Source organism: Saccopteryx leptura, chromosome 1 (genome assembly GCF_036850995.1).
Source record: "Saccopteryx leptura isolate mSacLep1 chromosome 1, mSacLep1_pri_phased_curated, whole genome shotgun sequence".
Lineage (NCBI taxonomy): Eukaryota > Metazoa > Chordata > Mammalia > Chiroptera > Emballonuridae > Saccopteryx > Saccopteryx leptura.
This window is the reverse complement of record NC_089503.1, coordinates 51,546,285-51,572,661: the sequence shown is the minus strand read 5'-3', so window position 1 is coordinate 51,572,661 and position 26,377 is coordinate 51,546,285.

Sequence of the window (26,377 nt, the reverse complement as noted above, 5' to 3'; positions counted from 1 at the left end):
AATTCTTAGAATTCTTTCAGTTCCTATGTCTCAGAGGTTCAGACTTTTGCATATGTTGTTTTCTCTGCTTGACACACTGTGCCCATCACTCTGCCTGTTACCGGAATAATTTCTACCTGTCCTTCCAGAAACACTTCCGGTTCCCAACTCTGGATTAGGCACCCTTCATACCAGTCAAAAATTATTATGCACTTCCCTTATCATAGCACCTTTCGCAGCTGCCTGTTTACTTGCCCGTGTTCACCTATAGAGTGTAAACTCTGTGAAGGTAGAGACTATATCTTTCTTTTATCCCAGTGCTCATCAAATGACTGTCACGCCGTAGGTGATTTATTAAATATCTGTTGAATTTAAATAACTTAATATGACAAATAGAGTTTCACAAGATTTATGAATATTTTACAAACAACATTAAATGTAAGGGTTTTTTAAAACTAAAGTAAACCAAGTAAATAAAATACTAATAAAGACAGAAGTTGAAAGCCTTAGGAATCACTCCCTATGATACAGAATCTAATCTTTATGACTGTCTAGTGACCAGGTCAGAATCCCTGGGAAATGGCAAAATAGGTTTCTCTGAAGAATAGGTAGAAATCATTTCTAGTAATACAGAGGCCAGAAATCATGAGCAAATCTCCTGCTAAGCCTCTGGAAACAAACAAACAAACAAAAAAATCTATCATAGGAGATCTTCTAGAGATATAAAATATACACTTCAAACCTCCTGATCAACTATAAATTCCACCACACTGCACTGAAAAATCGATGTCTGAAATTCATACAGACTAAACAACATTGACAAGGAGAAAAAAGAACTTAATAAATATTCGATATTACCTCTATCTTAGTTTTCAATTCTCTTATTTTTCCCCCCTCCACACACAAAGTAAGTTTGTCCATCCGCTATACTTTGCAGCACTTTATACACAGCTCCGGGATGACCTTTATCCCACTCTGACCTGTCACTTACGTACCTCTCTGCCACCAGGCTCTCAGAGAAACAGAGGTGGCTTCATTCATTCATCACAGAATCTAGGGCTATCACAATGCACCAAGTGGTAGGGATTCAACTGTTTGTAAAAAGGGGGGAAAAAAGGAAGACAAGGGAAGGGAAATGAAGCCGAGCAATCTATTTATAGAAATAAGGTAGCAGTTGAGGTGGTAGAGAACTCACACAGATGTTAAAAAAAAAAAAGCCTGAAAAAAGTTAAACTGCTGAACATTAACATTCAGATAATTCAGTGAACTTTTTAAAACATGAATAATAGAGATAATGACTACTCAGATTCATTCGATTGTCACTTTACAAGTAAGCCTGTAAGGTAAGGAGCTCCGTGTTAGAGTTCTTCATCATGTGTAGAAACACAGAGGCAGTTAAAGAAATGGAGGGTAGGGTGAACAGAAATGGGAAGAGAAAGAAAACTGTTCCATGTTCCAGCTCCAGTTACCTGTCTAAGAAGCCACAATAATCCAACATAGTTCAAAAATGGATGTCCATGGCCAATCTTACTAATATTTTGAGAAAGATTCATGAGGATATTTTATGCTGAAGGAGAGAAAACAAGAAAAATATTGGATATTCTCAACAGAAATTTATTGTCATTTTCATTTAGCAACATGACTCTAAAATGCTCAGGGATAAAGTGATAAGTGTATTTGTTTAGTATTTGTATCCTATGCAAATATTTGAAAAACCATTATTTCAACATTAGATATCACTATTAACATTACTGCACAGGGTTGAAGTCAGAAAAAAAGACAACTCTATGGAAGATTTGTTTTTAGCAGAATCAGAGAATCTCCAAGACTGCCAAGGATTTACCTTCGCCCTAATGAACTTAAGGACATTCCCCAAATTCTCTAATATCCACAGCCTGGGCTGTGCTAGGGATGTAAGAGAGATGGAATCTGGCATAATTACATATGCTTGGGGCTCTTTAAATGAAAAGATTTAAAGAATTCTGAAACTTGTATCTTTCTCAGCAGGGAAATTCTCCCAGCACGATGACATTTTTTCCCACAATACCAAATCAAAGCTTAAATAGCAACCACTCTGATCTTGTGCTCGTCCCAGAAGAGACTTCTCTAATGCCTTACCACTTCAGAAGAAAGCCTGTTCTGAAAGAAACCATCTGTCCCTGGGGATGAATCCATTCCAAAAAAGAAGATACCTAAGTTCCCCTATTTTATTAATTTATTGGCATGACCATTTACATCAATTTAAAGGCATTTCATCTATAATGAGCAAACTATTTGAAAGCTAAATGCACTAAATCTTCTTTCATGGGACCTATAAGTATTTTTTGAACTCATAATGGTTTGCACTTAATGCTTTATTTTAAAATCAGATTTAATCATTTCATAAAGCCAGTAGTTCTTAAGGAAGATGAATTTCACTTTACCTGTACATCTATTACCCCGGGTCAGAATTGCAATGAATTGCGATGCCATTTGAAACCACTAATACTGTACTCAACAATCCAATTAGTAAACGAGCCTGAAAACACAATTTTCCAAAATGACCATAGTGCTCCCACTTCCTATTCTTAAACATATAAGACTCTAATTGAGTGTCCTTACTATGTTATTTATAGACCTTTGTCAAATAAGGTGAAAATAAAACCACCAATTTTTAATTCCTATTCCCACAAAGGCTCTTTGTTGGCTCGATTTTGAAGACTTAACAGAACTATATTTTTTAAAAAATTGAAAAATAAATGTCAAAATAATAAACATTTTCTTATGAGACTCAGAAGTCTCTAATGCATATATGTTATAACAATAGGGAGCAGAGAACAAAACTATGAAAGCATAATAAATCTCAATTATATTTATATATACAAAACGGATGTATGTGTATAAGTGCATATGAGCATGTGGTATATATCCTCTTTGTGAATTACCTACCAAAAAAATTTAATTTCAGGAAGTTTTTATCCATCACATCACCATCTTCTGTGCTACATTAAGTTTAGGAATTTAAAATCAATCATATAAGTCACTAATGCAAAACCTAGAATGGAGAAGTAACCATAATATAGTATAAGGAGTGGGAGGGGGAGCACAGAATCCAGAAATTTGAAAGAATACCAAAGGACATCTGGTGTGGTATGGAATTTCTTTCATAGATGATCTGCTGTATGCTGACATGAACACTATTAAAAGTTTTCCAATGACAAGAAGCCCACTGTCTACTTTCCCCAGAAAGCTCATTACATTGGACACCAATGATGGACTATTTCTCCTCGTACTAAGTTAAAATTATTCTCCTATAAATCTTCCTGTAGGTTATGCCTAGTCTTATAGATACACCTAGTCCCTCTTTAAGAGGTCTAGTCTTTTGGATGAGGAGAAAATAAGTATGTGTCCCTTGGTCATGTTTTCTAGAAGCTAGTCATCTTTTCTATAATACATCTCCAACACCCTCAGCTGTTCTTCATATTATTTAAAGACCCTTCACCATCGCAAGCCCTTCACTCTCCTCTGGGTGAAATTCAAGTTATCCTTAATTTTATTTAAAAATAGCATCTAGAACTAAAACTCATACTCTACAAATTATTATCAATGTTTATTCACTAGAAAACAGACACTTGGGAAAGAGTCAAAGAACCTTCTGCTTCCTAGGGAGCAAGCTTGGCACATGCTATGGAAATAGCTAAATGAACAGAAAATAGCAGTCAATGCTATTCAAAGATAGTGATGAGAAGAATGTAGGGAGAATACTGAAAAACAGATAAAGTCATCAGGTTATTTGTTCTGAAAAAAAGTTAAACACCCAATACACTAATCCCACACCTAAATTATCTGAGCTACTGGTAATACAAATGTAGTATGACCAAAATTTTCTAAATATGCAATAAGCACAGGCATATTAGAGAGTAGTCATAGTCTTTTATTAAAAATTTCCTTTTACTCTAATCTAAAGAATCAAATGAAATCAAAACACCAGATGTAATTAAGACTGTTCAGTTTCCCTGGAGATTATACCAATCAGACATGTTAAGCATTCTAGGAATGAAATATTTGACACGATTAAGGAAATCCTACTGAAAAAAAATTAGCCTGAAAAATAGAGATAATGTGGGACTAAGAAATAGCTTATTAATAACTCATTCAATTATGAGTATAATAAATATAGCTATTACAATTTCAATTCACTAGTGGCTGAGCTCAAAAAGCTAAAACTCAATCTGCCTCAAGAAACCAGATCTAATTAGTAGAGTCATTGCCTGCTACATTTATTAAATCACAAAATTATTTTAGGCTTAAAGGAATTTAGATGAAAAAAAAAATAACAAAGCTAGTAAGAGGTAGGTCCAGAATTCCAGACCAAAATCTGGCACCTTATCTACTCTACCTGAACAGCCCTTCAAATATTTGAAAACCACTATCATACCCTCCCTTCTCCCTTCTCATTCCTAACCACTTCTTGTCAAGGCCAGTTCTTCAAAGATTTAGAATATAGGGAGAATCTCAGAACCAAGTTCTACATGAGTGACCTACGGAAATTCAGACATGTTCTCCCACGTCTGAAGGGACAGCTTAGACTGTCGTGAGGGAGTAAATGACTAGATACATGGAGAATGGGTGCCACCAACAAGCCCAGACTCCTGAGCTGCTGGGCCACACTCCTCAACCCTCAGTTACTGTGAATAAGGTGAAGCAAGGGAGACCTGAGTCACAGCCCTGCAGCAAAGCCAAACAGAGTGGCTATGGGAGAGCAGAAGAGAAGAAATAACTAGGCCAACCTCAGAAGCACCAAAGGACCCTGAGGTTCAGGGACCCTCCCCATATACCTGGCCCTTCTCCAACAGCTCTCTCTCCATTTGGTCTCAGCCAACGTGATGGGTTGGTCTTTCCTATTACCTACTAAATCCTGGGGCAAACAGGACATAGACCCTTCCAGAGAAAGTATAAAATCACACAGAGAGATCCCCATGACCTATAAACTCCAAATAGATAGGCAAGTAACTTAGGATGATGTCAAAGGTGGCAAGATGCGATATGAAGAAAATCAGGAAGGCAAAGCTCAATTAAAATAGCAGATGCTTGGAGAAAATACTAAAAAAAAGATATGATTTTTTTAAAGCTAGGATTAGAAAAAGGAGAACAAAGCCAAGATAGATGTTAATTCTTAACTATATACAAATTGTGCTTCTGTCTTCTCCATCAAAACTGACCTCAAATCTCAGCCCAGCGTTAACAGGCTCTTTGTAAGCTACACACTGCTATTCCATCCAGTCATTGTCTCCAATTATTCCCCCGGTTATCAACTTTCTTTAAGACCTACACTCTTCCCCACCCCCAGGCCTCTTGGCCTGCTGTTCATTCTACCTCAGACTGATCTGCCCTTTAGCTCACCCTTCCCTGACTTCCCCAAGCAGACTCAGGAGTGCTCTCCTCCAACTCCCACAGCACCAATCTATGAGGTTCTTATAGTACCTCCCACAGGATAGCACAATTTTTTGGTTTTGCTTCCCTCACAAGAGACCGTGAGCTCTCAAAAACTGTATCTCTGTATTTCAAGGACCTAGCATAGTCTGTGACTTTAGTAAGTGAATGAATTAGACGTGGGAAGTGAGGGTGAGTGAAGTGATAACAATATGCCAGCTTGTGTCATGCATGTCTATCCATGTCTCCTCCACTGACTTATACAGACGTACAGAGAACAGTGTCTGAAATACAGTAAGTGATCAATAAACACTAATTAAGTAAATCAAGGAAGTAAACATGAAAAGAGCTCTGACAGATCCAGCAGTGTTATGGTCATGAAGGTCCCTTCCAACTCTAAGATTCTATGAGGTTTTTTTAAAAAAAAACAAAACTGTATTTGTAAAAATGTATACAAACTTTCAAGAAAATCTGAAACATGGAGAAGGAAAACTAGCATTTACTGAGGGGCTACAAATTTGTTAAACACTTTACATAGGGTATTTTATTTGTTTTTCATAATTGTGCTGGAAAAAAATTGGGACTATAAGTTCTATTTTATAAATAAAGAAACCAGAGAGAGATGCAGAGCCAAAACGTGAACTTGGGTGAGACTGACCCCAATCCTAAGCGCACAGTGCACACTTGAACCTCTGGGAGGAACACAAGGCCCCCTTCCCTATCTCTTCTTTCCAAAGAAAAAAGTTCTGATTCCAGCCAAGACTCAACTAGGTCATGATTCCAGAAAGACGAGCTTTAAACGGGAGGCACAAAGAGGTAAAAAGCTCTGTCTTCCCTTAAGGTTCCCCACCTTTTCTTTGTGGATAGATTTTTCCTTTTCTTCCCATAGACTGGAATGAAAATTTTAGGGCCACCTCAGCTGGGCATGAAGCAGCCTCTCCTTAGGTCTTCCCATTCCTCAGAAGGTCAAGTGGCAATGAGGTTATTATTCAGAGAACAGACGGCAAGGAGGCAGCCACATGAGTCCACTTAGAGACCTTAAGTTAGATTAAAGGAAGAAGCAGCTCTGAAGCTTCTATCCCCAACAAGCCAATTCACCAAGTTATAAGCCCACAAAAAAATGTGGAACTAAGATGAGTAGATAAAAAAGCTGTGGTTCATATATACAATGGAACAGTACTCGGCTACAAAAGAATAAAATCTTGGCCCTAGCTGGTGGCTCAGTGGATAGAGTATCAGCCTGGCATATGGACATCCCCGGTTCAATTCCTAGTCAGGGCATACAGGAAAAGCAATCATATGCTTCTTTCCCCCTTCTCCCTTCTCTCTCTTCCCCTCCCTCAGCCAGTGGCTCAGTTGGTTCAGGCATGGTTCGAGTGTGGCCCTGGGTGCTGAGGATAGCTCTGTTGGAGCACAACAGCCTCAGGTGTTAAAAATAGCTCAGTTGATTTGAGCATCAGCCCCAGATGGGATTGCTGGGTGGATCCTGGTTGGGGCGCATGCAGGAGTCTGCCTCACTATCTCCCCTCCTCTCACCTAAAAAAAGAAAATGTTTTTTAAAGGAAAAAAAAGAATGAAATCTTAGCATTTCCAACAGCCTCGATAGACTTAGAAGGTATTATGCCAAGTGAAATAAGTCAGACAGAGAAATATAAATATCATAAGATTTCACTTCTATGTGGAATCTAAAGAGCAAAATAAACAAACTAGATATAGAGAACAGACTGATGGCTGCCAGAGGGCAGGGAGATTAAGGTGGCTAGATGAAAAAGGAGAAGGGATTAAGAACTACAAATTGGTAGTCACAAAATAGTCCCAGGGATGTAAAGTACAGTAAAGGGAATATATTCAATAATATTGTAATTACTATGTATGGTGCCAAGTGAGTCCTCAAAATATCAGGGGAAACACTTTTCAACTATATACCTGCCTAACCTCTATGCTGTACACTTAAAACTAATACAAAATAATATTAAATGTAAACTGTGGTTGAAAAATAAAAATTTAAATTTTTTAAAAAAAAACTTAAATGACAAAAAAAAATTGTAGCTAAAGTCGTAGAGAGGAATACAGATATTCCTTTGCCTGAAATATCCTCTGTGTAGGACAGTGCCATCTAATTGAGGTGACAAGGAATCAGCCAAATTTTGTTCCCCAAAACATGACTCACAAGTGGATTTAAGCAAGTAAAGTGAGGTGTACAACAAATAGTGCTGGGACAGCTGGGTATCCATATGGAAAGAACGAATTTGGACACTTACCTCATACTTATACAAAAATTAACTCAAAATGGATTAAAGACCTAAATGTAAGAGCTAAAACTATAAAACTCTAAGAAGAAAACATACAAGTAAATCTTTATGACCTTGAATTGGGCAATAGTATTGTACGTAAGACATTGAAAGCCAAGCAACCAAAGAAAAAACAGATATTTTGAACTTCCTAAAATTAAAAACTTTTGTTCCTCACAGGACACTACCAAGAAAGTAAAAAAATAATCTACAGAATGGGAGAAAATATTTGCTAAATTATGTATCTGATAAGGATCTAGAATCTAAAATATATAAAGGACTCTTACAACTCAACAATAAAAAAAAAAGTCCAAATAAAAGGAATATAAATAGCCACAAATGGCCTATAATATGAAAAGATGTTCCACATGATTAGTCATCAGGGAAATGCAAATCAAAACTACAATGAGGTACCATTTGACATCTGCAATCAAAAAGACAATAAATAGGTGTTGACGGTGTGGAGAAATGAGAATCCTCATACACTGCCAGTGGCAATGTAAAATGGTGCTGCCACTCCAGAAAACAGTTCAGCAGTCTTCAAAAGTTAGCATAGAGTTACTACATATATGGCCAGCAATTCCACCCCTAGGTATATTCTCAAGAGAAGTGAAAATGTGAGTTCACACAAAAACTTGCATGCAGACATTCATAGCAGCATTATTCGTCATAGCCCCAAAAAAGGAAACAACCCAAATTGCCATCTATTGATGAATGAGTAAACAAAATGTGGTACATCCATTCAATGGAATTTTATTTGGTCATAAAAAGGAGTGAAATACTGATACATACTAAAACAAATGATTCTTGAAAACATCACGCTAATGAAAATAAGCCAAAGGTAAAAGGCCTCCCCATATTATATGATTCCATTTATATGAAATGTCCAAAATAGGCTATTCCATAGAGAAAGTAGATTAGTGCTTGCCAGGCTGGGTGAGAGAAGAACGGGGACAACAGCTGATGGTTGTGGGGTTTCTTTTTTAGGGGGTGGTGAAACATGTTGGAATTAGATAGTGTTGATTGTTGCAAAGTCTTGTGATATACTAAAAAACTTAATTACATACTTTAAAGAGGTAAATTTTATAGTATGGTAATTATGTCACATTTTGTTTAAAGTGAGATGTGACTATAAATAAGAAGGAGCTAAGTGCACACATTTCAAAATGTGTACCATCAAAGAGTAATGACTGAAAATCAGTTAACTTGAAAATCACTACTGGACAAAATTTCATAATAACCAAAAATTTCATAATAACAAATAATTGAATTTTATTGCCGTAAACTAACTGAACAGCAACATAAAAAGTATTGAGAGGAAAAAGTAATTTGATTTCCATGAAAAACATCCAAGGATAAGAATTTGCTTTCTTCCTAACATCTCAGCTGGATCGAGGCTGAGCTCCCCAGAGCAGATCTAAGAGCCTCTGCGTTAGACTTGCGAACTGCGAACAGACTTGAAAGAATTCAAGTGTGAGACCCTGAGCCTCACACACATTGCCTTTGGTAATCACAAGCGGATTCTCTCCCTGCAAACTCTGTCACTGCAGATGAGCATTCCATCGTGATAAGGACAAAGTAACAGAGTAGAACTTTCAATTACCGGCACCTCAACCTTAAAGGCTGAATGAACATTCTCTATACAAGTGGTCCCCAACCTTTTTTGGGCCACAGACCGGTTTAATGTCAGAAAATATTTTCACAGACTGGCCTTTAGGGTGGGACGGATAAATGTATCACGTGACCGAGACAAGCGTCAAGAGTGAGTCTTAGATGGATGTAACAGAGGAAATCTGGTCTTTTTTTTTTTAAATAAAACATCGTTCAGACTTAAATATAAATAAAACGGAAATAATGTAAGTTATTTATTCTTTCTCTGCGGACTGGTACCAAACGGCCCACAGACCAGTACTGGTCCGCAGCCCGGGGGTTGGGGACCACTGCTCTATATGGCTTTTTTTACATTCCCTTATGTGTAAGTCCAAATGACCAATTTTTCCAAATAAGCACAGCTCATGTTAAAGAGTGTTAAATCACCTGCAAACTTTGTACACACACAATGTGAAAGTGAAACTATAACACAGTATCTGAAACTACACCTGGAACATCACAGGCACCCAATAAATATCTGTTGAATGAATGATTAGTAATATTTATTAAATAATTTAGATTAAAAAAAATAAGGCAAATGATATTTCTAAATCAACTTATCTTGATCAACAGAAAGTTGTTTTTCTCTTGCTTTCTTTTTTTTTTTTAATAATTTTATTTTTTTAATGGGGTGACATCAATAAATCAGGATACATATATTCAAAGATAACATGTCCAGGTTATCTTGTCGTTCAATTATGTTGCATACCCATCACCCAAAGTCAGATGGTCCTCTGTCACCTTCTATCTAGTTTTCTTTGTGCCCCTCCCCCTCCCCTTTCCCTCTCCCTCTTTCCCCTCCCCCCATAACCACCACACTCTTATCAATGTCTCTTAGTCTCACTTTTATGTCCCACCTACGTATGGAATAATGCAGTTCCTGTTTTTTTCTGATTTACTTATTTCACTTCGTATAATGTTATCAAGATCCCACCATTTTGCTGTAAATGATCCGATGTCATCATTTCTTATGGCTGAGTAGTATTCCATAGTGTATATGTGCCACATCTTCTTTATCCAGTCATCTATTGATGGGCTTTTTGGTTGTTTCCATGTCCTGGCCACTGTGAACAATGCTCTCTTGCTTTATTTCTAATGTAACATAATATCCTCACTGATTCAAACTAAGTCAATGGTTATTAAGGAAGATAATTCAGCCATTATAAGTAGAAAGGATATTCTGATTAATTATAAAAGTTAGGGCCACTCATCTTGTAAACCTTTCTGAAATAAAATAATTTCAGGTTGATAAAACTGCAGTAATTTGTGAGGTGATTAGTTTCTCATGCACCCAAAGATTTATTTCAGTTAATGAACTAAGAAAAGATACTGATAGTTTAACAAGTTGTCCACTTTCTATATTCTAGAACCTTATGACAGATCCAAGCAAAACCTAATTCACCTTGGAGCTCAGCGAGAAGAGAAAGTCTTTCCGAAGCACATCTTAAAGCATTCTAATTTACCAAGGCCAAAGTTAGCAGTTAATTTTACTTACATTTTCCTTTTCTTAAGCCTCTTCTAGAATCAGGGAAATTATTTCTCTATATCTAACAACTGTGGGTGCTTGAAATACTGTATAGGATCATCAGATGGATAAAAGACGTAGGAAGTATCTTGAGAGATCACGTATCACATTTCTTGCAGCATACATCTAACAGTCTCAAAAATTCTAGATTCACAATGCGTGACAGACACTGTCAGAAGTTCCCCTCAACCTCCCTTACAGCAGCATAAGCTCTTTCCTTCTATCGTTAAGGAGACATGAAGATGACCTAAGATCACCCTTTGTATCATCATCTTTTAGGTTTCTTTTATCAGAAATCACACTACTGAATTCTCACTTCTTCTCATTAACTGACTTAATTTACTGACTTCCCAAAATAACGTTTTTAAAGAACACATAGATAGTTATTTGGTCTCTATATGAAAAAGACTTTCTAAGCATAAAAGCAACCAATCAACAAGAAAAAGATTAATAGATAGACAACATATAATTGCTTTAAATTCTATAAATAAAAAATCTGTCAAATTAAATAAAAAGGCAGTTGTAGAGAAATGCTCCCATATGATGAACGAGGGTTAATATCCTGACTCTATCAACAATTCACACAAATCAATATCTGACCAAGTCAGTGCCCCCAGTGTTCCTCTCCTTGTCCATACAAAAATATTGCAAGGTTCCTATATAAAAAAAAAGGGTTACAGCTTGTTTCTCCCAGGTTTCAGGATCACTCTTGCCTCTCCTACCTTCGTCCTCTGCCTCCTACCTGGAGGTCCTCTTTCTTCCAAGTCCTGATAGACTGAAAAGTCAGATACACACACAGTCAACCTGGTCTTGATTTCAGATTCTCCCCAACCCAGCCTCTGAAATACTTTCTACATTGCTCTGTAGCCTGCAGGCAAGTAACAACTCGCCCTAGGTTCCAGGGAAACCTTATTCAATGAGTTCCAGCCAAAGTCCAGCATACCGGCTCCTGCCTGGGCTGGGAGAGGCAGAAATCAAACAATTGAAAAGAAAAACCTGAGACTCCAGTATCAAAATCATCATCGAGTTTATGCAGGTAACTCATAGAGAAAAAAATATCCAAAAGCTAACAAGATGTTTTTAATGCTTAAACACATTAATAATGAAAGATCTGAGTTAAAATAAGGAAGTACTGTTTTTATCTGTAATATTAACAAAGATGTTTTTAAAAAATAATAATGCTGGCCCTATCTGACTGGCTCAGTGGTAGAGTGTTGGCCCTGTGTGTGGATGCTCTGGGTCTGATTCCCGGTCAGGGTACACAGGAGAAGAGCCCATCTGCTTTTCCACCCCTCCTCATTCCCTTCTCTCTCTCTCTCTCTCTTTTCCCCTTCTGCAGCCATGGCTCAATTAATTTAAGTAACTTGGCCCTAGACACTGAGGATGGCTCCGTGGCCTGGCCTCAGGCACCAAAAGAGCTCAGTTACTGAGCAATGAAGCGATGGCCCCACATGGGCAGAGCATCCCCTGTAGGGAGTCTGTCTCTCTGCCTCCCCACCTCTCAGTTAATTTAAAAGTAAATGAATAAATAATAATAATGATGCTAACAAGGTGTCATAAAACTGAGGGTGGGATGATAGGCTCTTATAATCATTCTAAAGGTGGCAATATGTCTCAAGAGCATTCACAATGACCTGCCCTTCCACCTGTAATTTCATTTTTAGAAAAGGGTCTTTAGAAATCAAAATCCAATCAAAAGATTTAGCTAAGTATGAAGACATTCATCTCACTATCAAAAACCTCCCCAAAAATAAAAGTCCAGGACCAGATGGCTACACTAGTGAATTCTAAAAACTTTCATAGAAGACTTGATTCCTATCCTTCTCAGAGTCTTCCAAAAAATAGAAAGAGAAGTAATACGCCCAAACACATTTTATGAGGCCAACATAACCCTCATACCAAAATCTGGCAAGGATAATACAAAAAAAAAAAAGAAAATTACAGACCAATATCTCTTATGAATACAGATGTAAAAATCTTAAACAAAATACTAGTAAATCAAATACAACAGCACATTAAAAAAATAATACATCACGATCAAGTGGGATTCATTCCAAGAACTCAGGATGGTTCAACACATGTAAATCGATTAACATAATATACCATATGAACAAAATAAAGAACAAAAAACATATGATCCTATCAGTAGGTGCAGAGAAGGCATTCGATAAGATACAACATCCCTTTATTTTTAAAATACTCAATAAAATGGGTATAGAAGGAAAGTACCTCAACATAATAAAGGCCATATATGACAAATCATCAGCTAATATACTAAATGGTGAAAAAATTAAGGCTTTTCCTCTAAAATCAGGAACAAGTCAAAGCTGCTCACTCTCTCCACTCTTATTCAATACAGTTCCGGAAGTTTTAGCCAGAGCGATCAGACAAGAGAAAGAAACAAAAGGCATCCATATTGGGAAAGAAGAAGTAAAGGTATCACTTTTTGCAGATGATCCTGTATATAGAAAACCCCAAAGACTCCACCAAAAAATTAATAGAAACCAATAAACCAATACAGTTAGGTTACCAGATACCAAATCAATATACAGAAGTCTATTGCTTTCATATATGCCAAAAGTGAAACTTCAGAAAATGAACTCAAAAAAATAATCCCCTTTACACAGTTGCAACAAAAAATAAATAAAATACCTAAGAATAAACTTAACAAGGAATGTAAAGGATCTATAAACTGAGAACTACAAAGCATTATTAAAAGAAATTGAAAAAGACACAATAAAATGAAAAAATATTTCATGTTCATGGATTGGAAGGATCAACATAGTAAAAATGGCTATATTACCCAAAGCAATATACAAATTTAATGCAATTCCAATCAAAATTCCAATGTAATTTTTTTAATGGAACAAAAAATCACTAAGTTTGCATGAAATCATAAAAAAAAAACCCGAATAGCCAAAAAAAATCCTGAAAAAAAGAATGAAGCTGGAGGAATTATAATACCTGACTTCAAATTATACTATAAAGCCACGATAACCAAAACAGCACAGTATTGGCAGAAAAACAGACACAGACCAATGGAACAGAATTGAGAGCCCAGAAATAAAATCACATACCTGTATATATGAACAAATCACCTTCGACAAAGGATCCAAAAACACAAAATGGAGAAAAGAAAGTCTCTTCAATAAATGGTGCTGGGAAATTGGACAGCCACATGCAAAAGAATGAAACTTGACTACAGTTTGTCCCTCAACACAAAAATTAATTCAAAATGTATTAAAGACCTAAATATAAGATCTGAAACAATAAATTACATAGAAGAAAACATGGGTACTAAACTCATGGACCTTGGCCATAAAAAACGATTTATGAATTTGACCCCAAAGGCAAGAAAATAAAAGCAAAAGTAAATAAGTGGGACTATATCAAACTAAAAAGCTTCTGCACAGCAATAGAAACTGACAACAAAATATATAGACACCTAACTAAATGGGAAATTATATTTTCTTTGTTTTCTTTCTTTCTTTCTTTCTTTCTTTTTATTAAGCAAGAGGCAGAGAGACAGACAGACTTCTGCATGCACCCCAACTGGGATTCATCTGGCAAACCCCCTACAGGGCAATGCTCTACCCATCTGAGGCCACTACCCTGTTGTTCCATAACTGAACTATTTTAGCACCTAAGGCAAGGCCATGGTGCCATCCTCAGCACCCAGAGCCAAGTTGCTTGAACCTTTTGAGCAATGGCTGCAGAAGGAAAGGAGAGAAATAGAGAGAGAAAGAAGGGGAAGGGGTGAAGAAGCAGATAGTCATTTCTCCAGTGTGCCCTGACCAGGAATCAAACATGGGACTTCCACACACCAGGCCAATGCTCTACCACTGAGCAAACCTGCCAGGGCCAGAGATGATATTTTCAAACAACATCACCGGTAAGGGGATAATATCCAAAATATATAAAGAACTCACAAGGTTCAGCAACAAATAAACAAGCAATCCAATTAAAAAGTGGGAGAGGGCCCTGGCCGGTTGGCTCAGTGGTAGAGCACCGGCCTGGTGTACAGGAGTCCCGGGTTCAATTCCCGGCCAGGGCACACAGGAGAAGCGCCCATCTGCTTCTCCACCCCTCCCCTTCTCCTTCCTCTCTGTCTCTCTCTTCCCCTCCCGCAGCCAAGGCTCCATTGGAGCAAAGTTGGCCCGGGCACTGAGGATGGCTCTATGGCCTCTGCCCCAGGCGCTAGAGTGGCTCTGGTTGCAACAGAGCGACGCCCCAGATGGGCAGAGCATCACTCCCTGGTGGGCATGCCGGGTGGATCCCAGTCGGGCGCATGCGGGAGTCTGTCTGACTGCCTCCCGTTTCCAACTTCAGAAAAATACAAAAAAAAAAAAAAAAAGCGGGGAGAGGACCTGAACAGACACCTCCCCCAAGAAGACATACAAATGGCCAACAGAGATATGAAAAGATGCTCATCTTCACTAGCTATTTGAGAAATGCAAATCAAAACTATTATACAATGAGATACCATCTCACACCTGTTAGATTAGCTATTATCAACAAGACAAGTACTAACAAGTGTTGGAGAGGCTGTTGGGAAAAAGGAATCCTCATTCACTGCTGGTAGAAATGCAAATGAGTACAACTATTATGGAAGAAAGTATGGTGGTGCCTCAAAAATTTAAGAATAAAACTACCATATGACCTAGGAATCCCTCTACTGGGTATATAATCCCCAAAACTCAAAAACAGTGGTATGTAAAGACACATGCACCCCCATGTTTATCTCAGCATCATTCACAGTGGCCAAGACATGGAAACAACCAAAGTGTCCCTTGATAGAGGATTGGATAAAGAAGATGTGGTACATCTATACAATGGAATACTACTCAGCCATAAGAAAGGATGACATTTATGACAACGTGGATGGACCTTTAGGATACTATACTGAGTGAAATAAGTAAATCAGAAAAAGCTAAAAACTGTATGATTTCATACATAAGTGGGACACAAAACTGAGACTCATGGACACAAATAAGAGTGTAGTGGTTACCGGGGAAAAGGGGCGTGGGGGCAGAGGTGGGGCAAAGGGTTGGGGGAAGGGTCTTACAGGGACAAATATAAAGTGACAGAAAATGACCTGACTTTGGGCAATGGGTATACAACAGAATCAACTGTTCAATGGGTATACAACAGAATCAACTGTTCAAATGCTATAGAAATGTTTACCTGAAATCTATGTACTCTTGATGAATGTCACCCTTTTAATTTTCTAAAAAATAAAAAAGACATTCATTTCAACATTTTTGTACTTGAAATATATAAATATCCAGCAACAATTAAGTTGCAAATAAACTATGGTTCATCCGCAATGTGGATTATTGTGAAGCCAATAAAAACGATACAGTAAGAGCTGGCCCTTCTATAGCACTAAGGTCCATTCACGCTCTAAGGAGTTAACATGTATTTATTCATTTACTCCTCTCAACAACCAAATGTAACCTGTGAGCTAGTAGGTGCTAGTATTATCTCCATTTTACAGTTCAGAAATCTGAGGCACAGAGCAGTTAAGTCATTAGCTCAAGATTACACTGAGACAAACTCACACTCCCTCATTTGAAATTCTAAAATTCAGAAAGCTCTCTAAAAACCAAATGTTCTCACAAACTTGCGACAAACTCACTTGTTGACAAAACCTGACCTGAACTGATGTCGAACTATGTATAGTCTTTATTTATTCTATGTGCAGGGAGGTCATCTTACAATTAATGTTTGATTACAGAGTGCTGCCCCAGATCCCATCAGAAGTGATACCATAATACACCATGTTATCTTTCTAAATTCTGAAAAATTCTAAATTTTAACACACAACTAGCCCCACAGATTTCAGATAAAGAACTGCGGTGGAGTTAAAATTCAACTCTAGGCCTCTGTCTGGCTCTGGAGTCTGTGTGTGCTCTTAACCACTGTATGATATTTTCAGAGGTTGTTAAATGATACGGCAAAATGCTTATAACTCAAACATTCAAGTATTTATTAACTATATATGCTGCACCAGACACGCAGAGAAATAAAACTGCAATCATGACAAGCATTACTAAGGAAAAATAACCCTGTCAGGAAAGCCTGTATCCTAACGGGATTTATCCTAGATGAAGAGGTCAGGAGCAGCTTTCCTGAGGAAATTTTTGAGCTAAGATGTGAAATATGAGCAATTTTAGACTAAAGAGAAGAGGAAAGAACATACCTAGCAGGGAGAAGAGCATATGCAAAGGCCTGTGGTAGGAACTGAAGAAGAGCAAATGTAACTGGAACAAAGGGAACCAGGGGAGCCTAGAGTAAGGTACAGCCGGAGAAGAGAAAGGCGCCATGGAGCCTTACAGACAGAGTACCCAGTGCCCCCGTTTGCCTGAGGGACAGTCCAGTGTAAACAGCAACATCTCTTACTCTGTGATAGGAACAGGAGGGTTATATGTGGGCCAGAAATTTAAATGTGTGAGATATTTGCATTCCGGTTGTAATCTGAAGCATGGACCTGGAAGAGTGTATAAAACAAGAACAGAAAGCTTAGGTTCAAAAATTGTTTCTTTCCATTCTCAGAGCCCTCCTCCAATGCATGGCCACTTGATGTTTCGGTTGGATACTGGAGCTGTTCCGTGGTCAGACAAAACAGAAGGTCCTCCTTAGCTGGTGATGTGAGACCAGGTGTATCAAACCACTTGCAGCAAGCAAATAAATACCCCTCACACCCAGCTCTGGAGTGGTTTACATTTACTGTTCCCAAAGGAGTTTCACTTGCCAGCTCCTTCAAGCCCGTAACCTTGTGAGAAATATCTGCATTCACAGATGAGAAAACTGAGGTCGAGCGCTTAAATTACCTGTCCACCCGCCTATAAGGGCTGGTCTTATGCCATACTATCTCCTCGTATGTGCAGCCATTGTGGGCAAGGGGCTCTACTCAGTGCTGTAAAGAAGAGCTACCAATTTGTGAGGTTCTATTACGTCTCGGGCTCTAGGAGACTAAAAAAAGAAAGGAAGTAAAAAAAAAACAATTTCAGAACTTTTAGGATGGGTTACTTTTCCCAAATCACACTCACCCTATATAGTAAACTCGCTTTAAACTTTCAAAAAGGTTCCGTCCCTGGATGGAGTGGAGGTGAGAGGTGGTCATGAAACAGGGCAGCCAGGGGCCACCCCAAACACCGGACGCGGGGAACCGGGTCCCAACGGCTCGGGCCCCAGAAGACACAAGGAGAGGACCGCGGCCTAGGCGGGCTCCCTCGCCGCTGGGGCCGCCAGCCGACCCCGCAGCTGGAGGCCCAGCGGCCCGTTTGCCGACGCGTTGCTATAGCAACGACCGTGTCCAGCTGCAGCCCAGGACCCCCTCCCACTGCCGCCGAGCCGCCATGCGCCGCGACTCCGAGGGCACTCACCCGGCGGATCAGTGAGCTGGTCTCCGCCAGGCGGCCACACTGGGAGCCCATGGGGGGGCGCCGAGACCGGAATGCCACCCCCCACCAAACTTTTGGGCTGGCGGAGCTGCCGCAGGAAAGTGAACGGGGGCCGCGCGAGGACAAAGCGTGGCGGCTGGAGCAAAGCTTCTTCTCCCCGCACACAGGACCCCTCGTGCCCCGCTGTGCTCCCTGGCGACCCCGAGAGCTGCTCCTATTAGGGACAGACGTGAGAATCCTGTCTCAGGGACAGAGAAGCAGCCATGTTACACGAAATTAAAATTTCCCAACAGTGATATAACAGTACTAAGGTGATGGCCAAGCCAATATTCTCCCCCCCGGGGTCGAGGCCCGGTCGTCCAGCCAGTTGGACCTTGCACCACTGCGGGTTGAGAACTAGCCTAAAAACACGGAGAAATGAGCCCTAGGAGGGAGGGTGTTTGTCTTCACCGAAGGCCTGCGAGACCCCTGAGAGACCAAATGACAATTCCCAGAAATCTAATAAGGTGGCCAATTGTCCTTCTTTAGGGAGGATAGTCCTTCTTTCGTAAGTTCCATCCTTCCTTGAAAAGTGCCCTCCTACATGTCCTCCTTTTTGATATTGGAAGACTAATCTGTAAATGTCCGTATTCGATCAATGCAGAGTCGATCCATTGCATGTGTTGTGACGTATTTGTATCTAAATGAATACTTTTTTCTTACAATTATTATTAAAAAAATAATAGGCTTGTAAGCATAATTACAATATAAAATATTACAAATGTTTTTATTATGCATTTATCATATTATAGTGTATTATTGTTGCAATGAATAAAATGTTTCCTTTATTTATGATACTGTTTTATTTATTTTTGTCCTCCTTCTCATTGTAAAAATGTTGGTCACCTTAATTTTAGCTACAAACCTCTATGAAACCACATGAGTGCATGCTAGAACACTGGCTACAGATGTATGCTAATGTATTTCTTGACCTGAACTAGGAATGACTTTGTAGACATGGGCCTTGCTTGCTAGCAGCTGTGGGGAAGAAATTCAACTCTCACCTAATTATTTGAGGCAGATGTCTTCTAAAATTTGATGATAGCCAATTACTTGATACAGCAGATCTACTCATTTTACTGCTTGGACATAGGGGTACATTTGGCAACTCGTTCATCCTGTCAGGTTCATCTGAAAACACTCAAAATGGCCATAGTGGGCAACTGACAACTTAAAATTTTTGCAAATTTTCCCAGCACAAATAATCCTCATCGTGTCCCTTGCTGTAGAACTTTGAGGTCTTGGCCTGATTTTTCGCCGCAGAAATAGGGAACTATTGTCTAATAAGGATCTGCAATAGCCTACAAGAATTTTCTGTGCCCCTCCCCCCAACCCTGCCCTCATCCAAGCGTGAGTGTTAGAGCTGCTATGTCCAACAAAAGGAGATAAACTCTACACCTGCTTCAATGAACTGTGAAGTGTATAGATCTGCCTTTAGTCAGCAGCTAGGAATGAAGCCTTACACTGCAGATCCTCACCAAGAAATAATTCTCAACTGTCCACTTCCTAATGTCTATCAAAAGTCTGGTTAAGAGAAACTGCAGTTACGGGAAAATGTTTGAAAGGCATGCAGCGCACCTCTCATATGCGTATATAATCTCTGGTGTCAGTGAGTCCTAACCTGGCTACATATCACAGGCATCTGGGAAGTTGTTTGTTCTGCTTTACTTTGTGTTGAGATACAGATTCACAGATTACACCTCCAAAAATTCTGATTAAATGGATCCCATTAGACCACTTTTAAAAGGTTTTCAAGCAAGTCTGATACAAAACCAAGTTGGAAACCACGGTCTACATTTTATGTTGACTTAAGCCAGACCGTCAAAAAGCTGTGTGTTTATACCACTTTGTCTTCCTCCTTGCAAAGCTGCCTGTCATGCTTTACCCTTATGCCGTGTTTACCCTTAAAACATATGAGATTGTTTACTTAAAAAAAAAACTCTGTATTTACTAGAGGGATTAAAAATGATGCTTATTACAACTCTGTAGTATAATAGAATTTTACCAGATTGCTTAGCCCAGGGTTTTTCAAACTTTTGGGACTGTAATCCATAAAAAGAAATGTTTTACATTATAACCCAGTATGCATGTACCTATACATTTTTTTTTATTTATTCATTTTTAGAGAGGAGAGGGAGAGACAGAGAGAGAGAGAAAGGAGAGACAGAGAGAGAGAAGGGGGGAGGAGCTGGAAGCATCAACTCCCATATGTGCCTTGACCAGGCAAGCCCAGGGTTTCGAACCGGCGACCTCAGCATTTCCAGGTCGAGTACCTATACATTTAATAATTGAAACAGCTTTATAAAATATTACCCATCCCACATGCTATGCAGGCTAATACTTTTTTATCACTTTTTAATGCTGATCTCCACCTTTTAAATGGTTTTTTGACCCCCTAGATGAATTACAAGTTGCATTTTCCAAAGAGCAGTAGAGTCAGATGTCTTTTTCTGGGAACTAGCCCTGGATCCTCGGATCCTCAGGATGTCTGGCTACAGTCAATTGCTCCAACAGTAGGTGTCTGACTCAAGCCAAGCCGAGCATATTCTTCTCCCAGGAATTTGGAATTAGGACTGATTTTAGTTCTTCTCTAGGTAGCTAACATATTCACATAGAAAATCACAACATAGATAGTCAGGAGCTGTCCACAGACATGTTTTCCTACCATGTGGCCTGGAGAAATGCAGAAAGCCAAACTGCAGGGGGAAATGTGAAAGAACAGAAAGGGTCCACAAAGAGGAGAGAAGAGACTAAAAGAGTCCTAATAGCTTCCCATCCCTGATCACAGTATTTCCTGAAATGAGCTGCATTTCTGCCTTTGATTTCCATGTAATATTTCAAATCTTTATAATAAAGGGCCCTCTTTTGCTTAAGCTAGTTCAGGTGGCTGAGTTACTATTATTGCAAACAAAATGAATTTAATTATATTGGTTTTATATGGCTGTCGTAATAAATTTGGTGACTAATAGAATTATTCTATGCCCCTTACAGGAAGGTCTATGCAAGAAGTGTATTTCAATCCTGAGTGCCAGATAAAAAATCTTTTTCCTTTTGAAAAAGGGACACTTCTTTTCTGAAGGAAGGGAGGAAGGGAGGGAGGGAGGGAGGGAGGGAAGGGAGGGAAGTGAGAAAAAAAAACGCAAACCATGAAATTCATCACATTTCCCTTTCAGGTTGGCTTCCAGAGAAAGAAATAAAATTTGCAGCTCAACTTTAATACCTTTGTCAAACTCCATGGCTTGTATACAGGTATTACAACTTTCTCCTGTTCTCTCTTCGATTTTCCCCTCATTTTTACTTTTATCTTTTTGTATTCTTTTCATCGTGTTGACTGAATTATTTTAAGTCAAGTATTTTGCACCTACTGCTTTCCTTGCTGTAAGGCTCGCCCCTATACCTCCACAAGGCTGGTTCTTTTTTATTATTCAGATCTCAGCTCTCTTGCCACCTCCTCAGAGAAGCCTTCCCTGATCACTGTTTCTAAAGCAGTCTCACCTCTCTATCACAGTAGCTATCTCAGAGCACTGAAAACCATCTAAAACAATCTTATTTTCTTTATTTTCTCACTGGAAGTTAAACTCCAAGCCAACTGGAACCCTGTCTCTTTGTTTATTGTTTGTTCCCAGTACCTAAGACAGTGCCTGGCATTTAATAGCTATTTAATAGAAATCATGGCATAAGTAAAAGAAAGAATTAATTGAAGAAAGGAGAGAAGAAAGAAGGGAGAGGAAAGAAGGAAGGAAGGATGGAAAGAAGGAAGGAAGGAAGAAGGAAGGAAGGAAGGAAGGAAGGAAGGAAGGAAGGAAGGAAGGAAGGAAGGAAGGAAGGAAGGAAGGAAGGAATACTTTGTAGAACACAGTGAAATACAGTGTGTCCATAAAGTCACAGTGCACTTTTGACCGGTCACAGGAAAGCAACAAAAGACGATAAAAATGTGAAATCTGCACCAAATAAAAGGAAAACCCTCCCAGTTCTGTAGGATGATGTGGCAGCATGTGCACATGCGCAGATGATGTAACACCGTGTATATAGCGGAGCAGCCCACGGCCATGCCAGTTGAGATGTGGACAGTACAGAGGAAAGTTCAATGTGTTCTGTGGCTCGCTAAATTTGAATCCGTGACTAAAGTGCAACGTGAATATCGGCGCATTTATAACGAAGCGCCACCACATAGGAATAACATTACTGGGTGGGATAAGCAGTTGAAGGAAACCGGCAGTTTGGTGGAGAAACCCTGTTCTGGTAGGCCATCAGTCAGTGATGAGTCTGTAGTAGAGGCTATACGGGATAGCTACCTAAGGAGCCCTAAAAATCTGTGCATGAGCCCACATCGAACTTCACTGAATAGGTATGAAACTGGGAGAGTTTTTCTTTTATTTGGTGCAGATTTCACATTTCTATCGTCTTTTGTTGCTTTCCTGTGACCAGTCAAAAGTGCACCATGACTTTATGGACACACTATATATTAAGATCTCTTAAATGGGGACATGTTTTTGAAAAGTATGCAAAATGTAACCTTTTCCTAATGAGATATGCCTTTGATTATTGGTAGGTTTCAGTAATTTATGCAAGTCTTTCCACTTTGCTATCCTCTTACCTTGACAAGTGAAACTGTACCTTAAGTCCATAGCTCAAAATGAAATAAACATTTGGCAATTAATGCAGTTTGTAGTCAACTACAAATGTCTGGCCCAGCCTTGTTGTTAGATAGAACTAATTACAGGTCAGGGTAGTGCACACTAGAACTAAATTAATGTTTCATGGATCAGAAGACTTGATCTTAAGATGGGAATGCGCCCCAAATTTATATGTGTGTGTGTGTGTGTGTGTGTGCGTGTGTGTGTGTGTGTGTGTTTAAGTATAAAAGTAGTATAACCTTTTAACACAAAGTTTGGAGAAAAGGCAGAAAAATTATCCAACGCTAGTATCATAATATATAACACTGGCAACATTTTCGTATATTTGTATTTGTATCTTTTTTCTTTTCTATATAATTCTGTGTCCTGCTTTTTTTAATTTAGCATCATCTCTTAAAGTATTTTCCATGTTGCTATTATATATGCAAACATTGAATGCCTCATTTGTTAAAATTATTTGCTTCCCCCCCAAGAAGAACAGTGCAATGAACACCCATATACCCTTTCTCTAAATTTACTAGTTAAAATTTTGCTACACTTGTTTTACTTATCTCTCATAATATAATACATAGTTTTACTGAACCCTTGAGACTTAGTTGATTATTTAGAGATGACCTTTCATCCCTAAATAATCTAGTATGTACCACCTAAGAACAAAGGGGTTCTCCTCATAACCAAGTTCAAATTAACATTCTCAGGAAATGTAATATTAATACAAACTATCAGTCCCTTATTAAAATTTCCCTACTTGTCCCAGCAATGTCCTTTTTATCTAATATTTAATCAAGGACCAAATATTTTATGTAGTTGTTTTCTTTTCTATATTATACACTTAAATCTTCTTAAGGAAATTTTGTCTTAGAATGAACTGACAGAATTTCAGTGCCTCATCTTAAAAATATAGACCATTCTAATTGCTAGTGAAAACCAGCCCAGTCTAACTACCACTAAAGATTAAGACAATCTTGCCCTGGCTGGGTGGCTCAGTGGATAAAGCATGAACCATTCCCCCTCCCAACTCCTTTTCCCCGCCCTCATGTGCCAAAGTCACAGGTTCCATTCCCAGTCAGGGCAGGTACAAGAACAGTCAATGAAGCACAACTAAAAAATGGAACAACTAAGCAGAACAGCAAGTTAAAGATTCTCTCTCCCTCTCCTTTTCTCCCTCTCTCAATCTCCCCCTCCCTCTTTCTCTTGCTCTCAAATCAATAGAAACATTTTTTTAAAAGTTTAAGCCCTGACCAGTTGTCTCAGTGGTAGAGCGTCAGCCCAGCATGTGGAAGTCTCGGGTTCGATTCCCAGTCAGGTCACACAGGAGAAGCAACCATCTGTTTCTCCACCTCTCCCTCTCCCCCCTTCAATATCTCTTTCTCTCTCTCTCTCTTTCTCTCCCCCTTCTGCAGCCATGGCTCAATTCTAGCAAAGCTGGCTCCGGGCACTGAGGATGGCTCCATGGCCTTGCCTCAGGTGCTAAAATAGCTCAGTTGCTGAGCAATGGAGCAGTGACCCAGACCCGCACAGCATCACCTGGTAAGGGGTTTACCAGATGGATCCTGGTCAGGGCACATACGGAAGTCCGTCTCTGCCTCCCTGCCTCTCACTTAATAATAAAAAAAAAAAGTTTAGACAATCTTACCCTTGTGCCCAATGTGGAGACTGCGTGAAAATTTATAATAACAAAAAACAGCAATGCTCAGAGCGTTATGTTCTATAAAATGTAATCTCATGTGCGAATCTATTTTCTTATTTCTCCTTTGATAATTATTTAAACTAACATCTCTGCTTTCTGAAATACTTGAGATGTTTCTCAAGCAGGACAACTTTGGAGTTTTCTTCTCCCTTTATGCATCTCATTTCTCTGTTGGATTCCTGGTTCAAACACTTTACAAGTCTTTGTTTCATTTAAAGTATGCCCTATAGACTCCGTAAATATTTAAAATTATATTCTATTAATTACTTAACCATCTTCTATAGGTTTTTTGTTGTTTCTAATATTGTAAATCTTGATCACACCTAAAATATAAAAAATAACAAATTTAAAATAGCATAAAAACAATGAATTCTTAGTGTCATCAAACCTGACATTCAGCTTTTCCCTATTGTCTCATGAAAAAAAATTTTTTTTTTCTGAAGCTGTAAACGGGGAGGCAGTCAGACAGACTCCTGCATGCGCCCGACTGGGATCCACCCGGCACGCCCACCAGGGGGCGATGCTCTGCCCATCCGGGGCGTCGCTCTGTTGGGACCAGAGCCATTCTAGCACCTGAGCCAGAGGCCACAGAGCCATCCCCAGCGCCTGGGCCATCTTTGCTCCAATGGAGCCTCGGCTGCGGGAGGGGAAGAGAGAGACAGAGAGGAACAAGAGGGGGAGGGGTGGAGAAGCAGATGGGCACTTCTCCTGTGTGCCCTGGTGGGGAATCGAACCCGGGACTTCCTCACGCCAGGCCAATGCTCTACCACTGAGCAAACCGGCCAGGGCCTTTCATGATATTTTTAGTTTGTTTAAACCAGGATATAAAAAAGTTCCTTACTTTGCAATTGGTTTATATGCTTTTTAAGTCTTCTTAATCTACAGGTTTCCCCTCTTACTTTTGTCCCCTTGCAATATATTTGTTAAAGAAACAAGGCCATTTGACCTATGAGTTCTATCTCATAGACTGGATTCTGCTGACTGTATCCTTGTGATGTCATTTACAGTGTTCCTCTATTCTTGCCATTTCCTGCCAATTGGGACCTACATCTGTAAATTGGCAGTTTTATATCTAGAGTTTTGTTTAGATTCAGATTCTCTTTTGTTTGAAACATTTCATAGGTGATGTTTTGTTCTTCAATCAGGAGACATGTAATGTCCAGATGGCTCCCTTTTTGTGATATGGGTGGCCATGAATGGTCATTGCCTGGACCCATTAATTCATTAGGGACTGAAGAAGGGTGACATTCCAATCTATCCATCCTTCAATTCGCTGGAATACTTCTGAATGAGATACTTTCACTCATCAACTATTTGGTCTCTCTCACCCAGAGATACATTCCAATAGGAAAGAGGATGAATGCTTCATTAAGCTAATTAATCCACTTAAAAAGTCCCAGAGGCACTGCCATGAAGTGACATTGCCAGTGGGACTCCCTGGGACTGGTGGGGAGCGGAGCCCTGCACGAGGACCACAGCCTTCACCAGCACCAGGCCATCGTCCTCAGGCTGCGGCAGGGGTGAGGCTGTGGTGCTCATGTTCCCATGCACGGAGGGAGCCTCACTTTCACCACGATGCTGAGCCTTCAGAGCCTACAGAAGCGCCCAGGGAGCTGAAGACTATCAGCCCAGTGGACAACAAATCTCTGTTTGTAGTATATTAGAGTTTAAGCTTAACTGCTGGAATAATAATAATAATAATAATAATAATAAGGCCCCAAAATAAAAGGGTTAAAAAATATAAATGT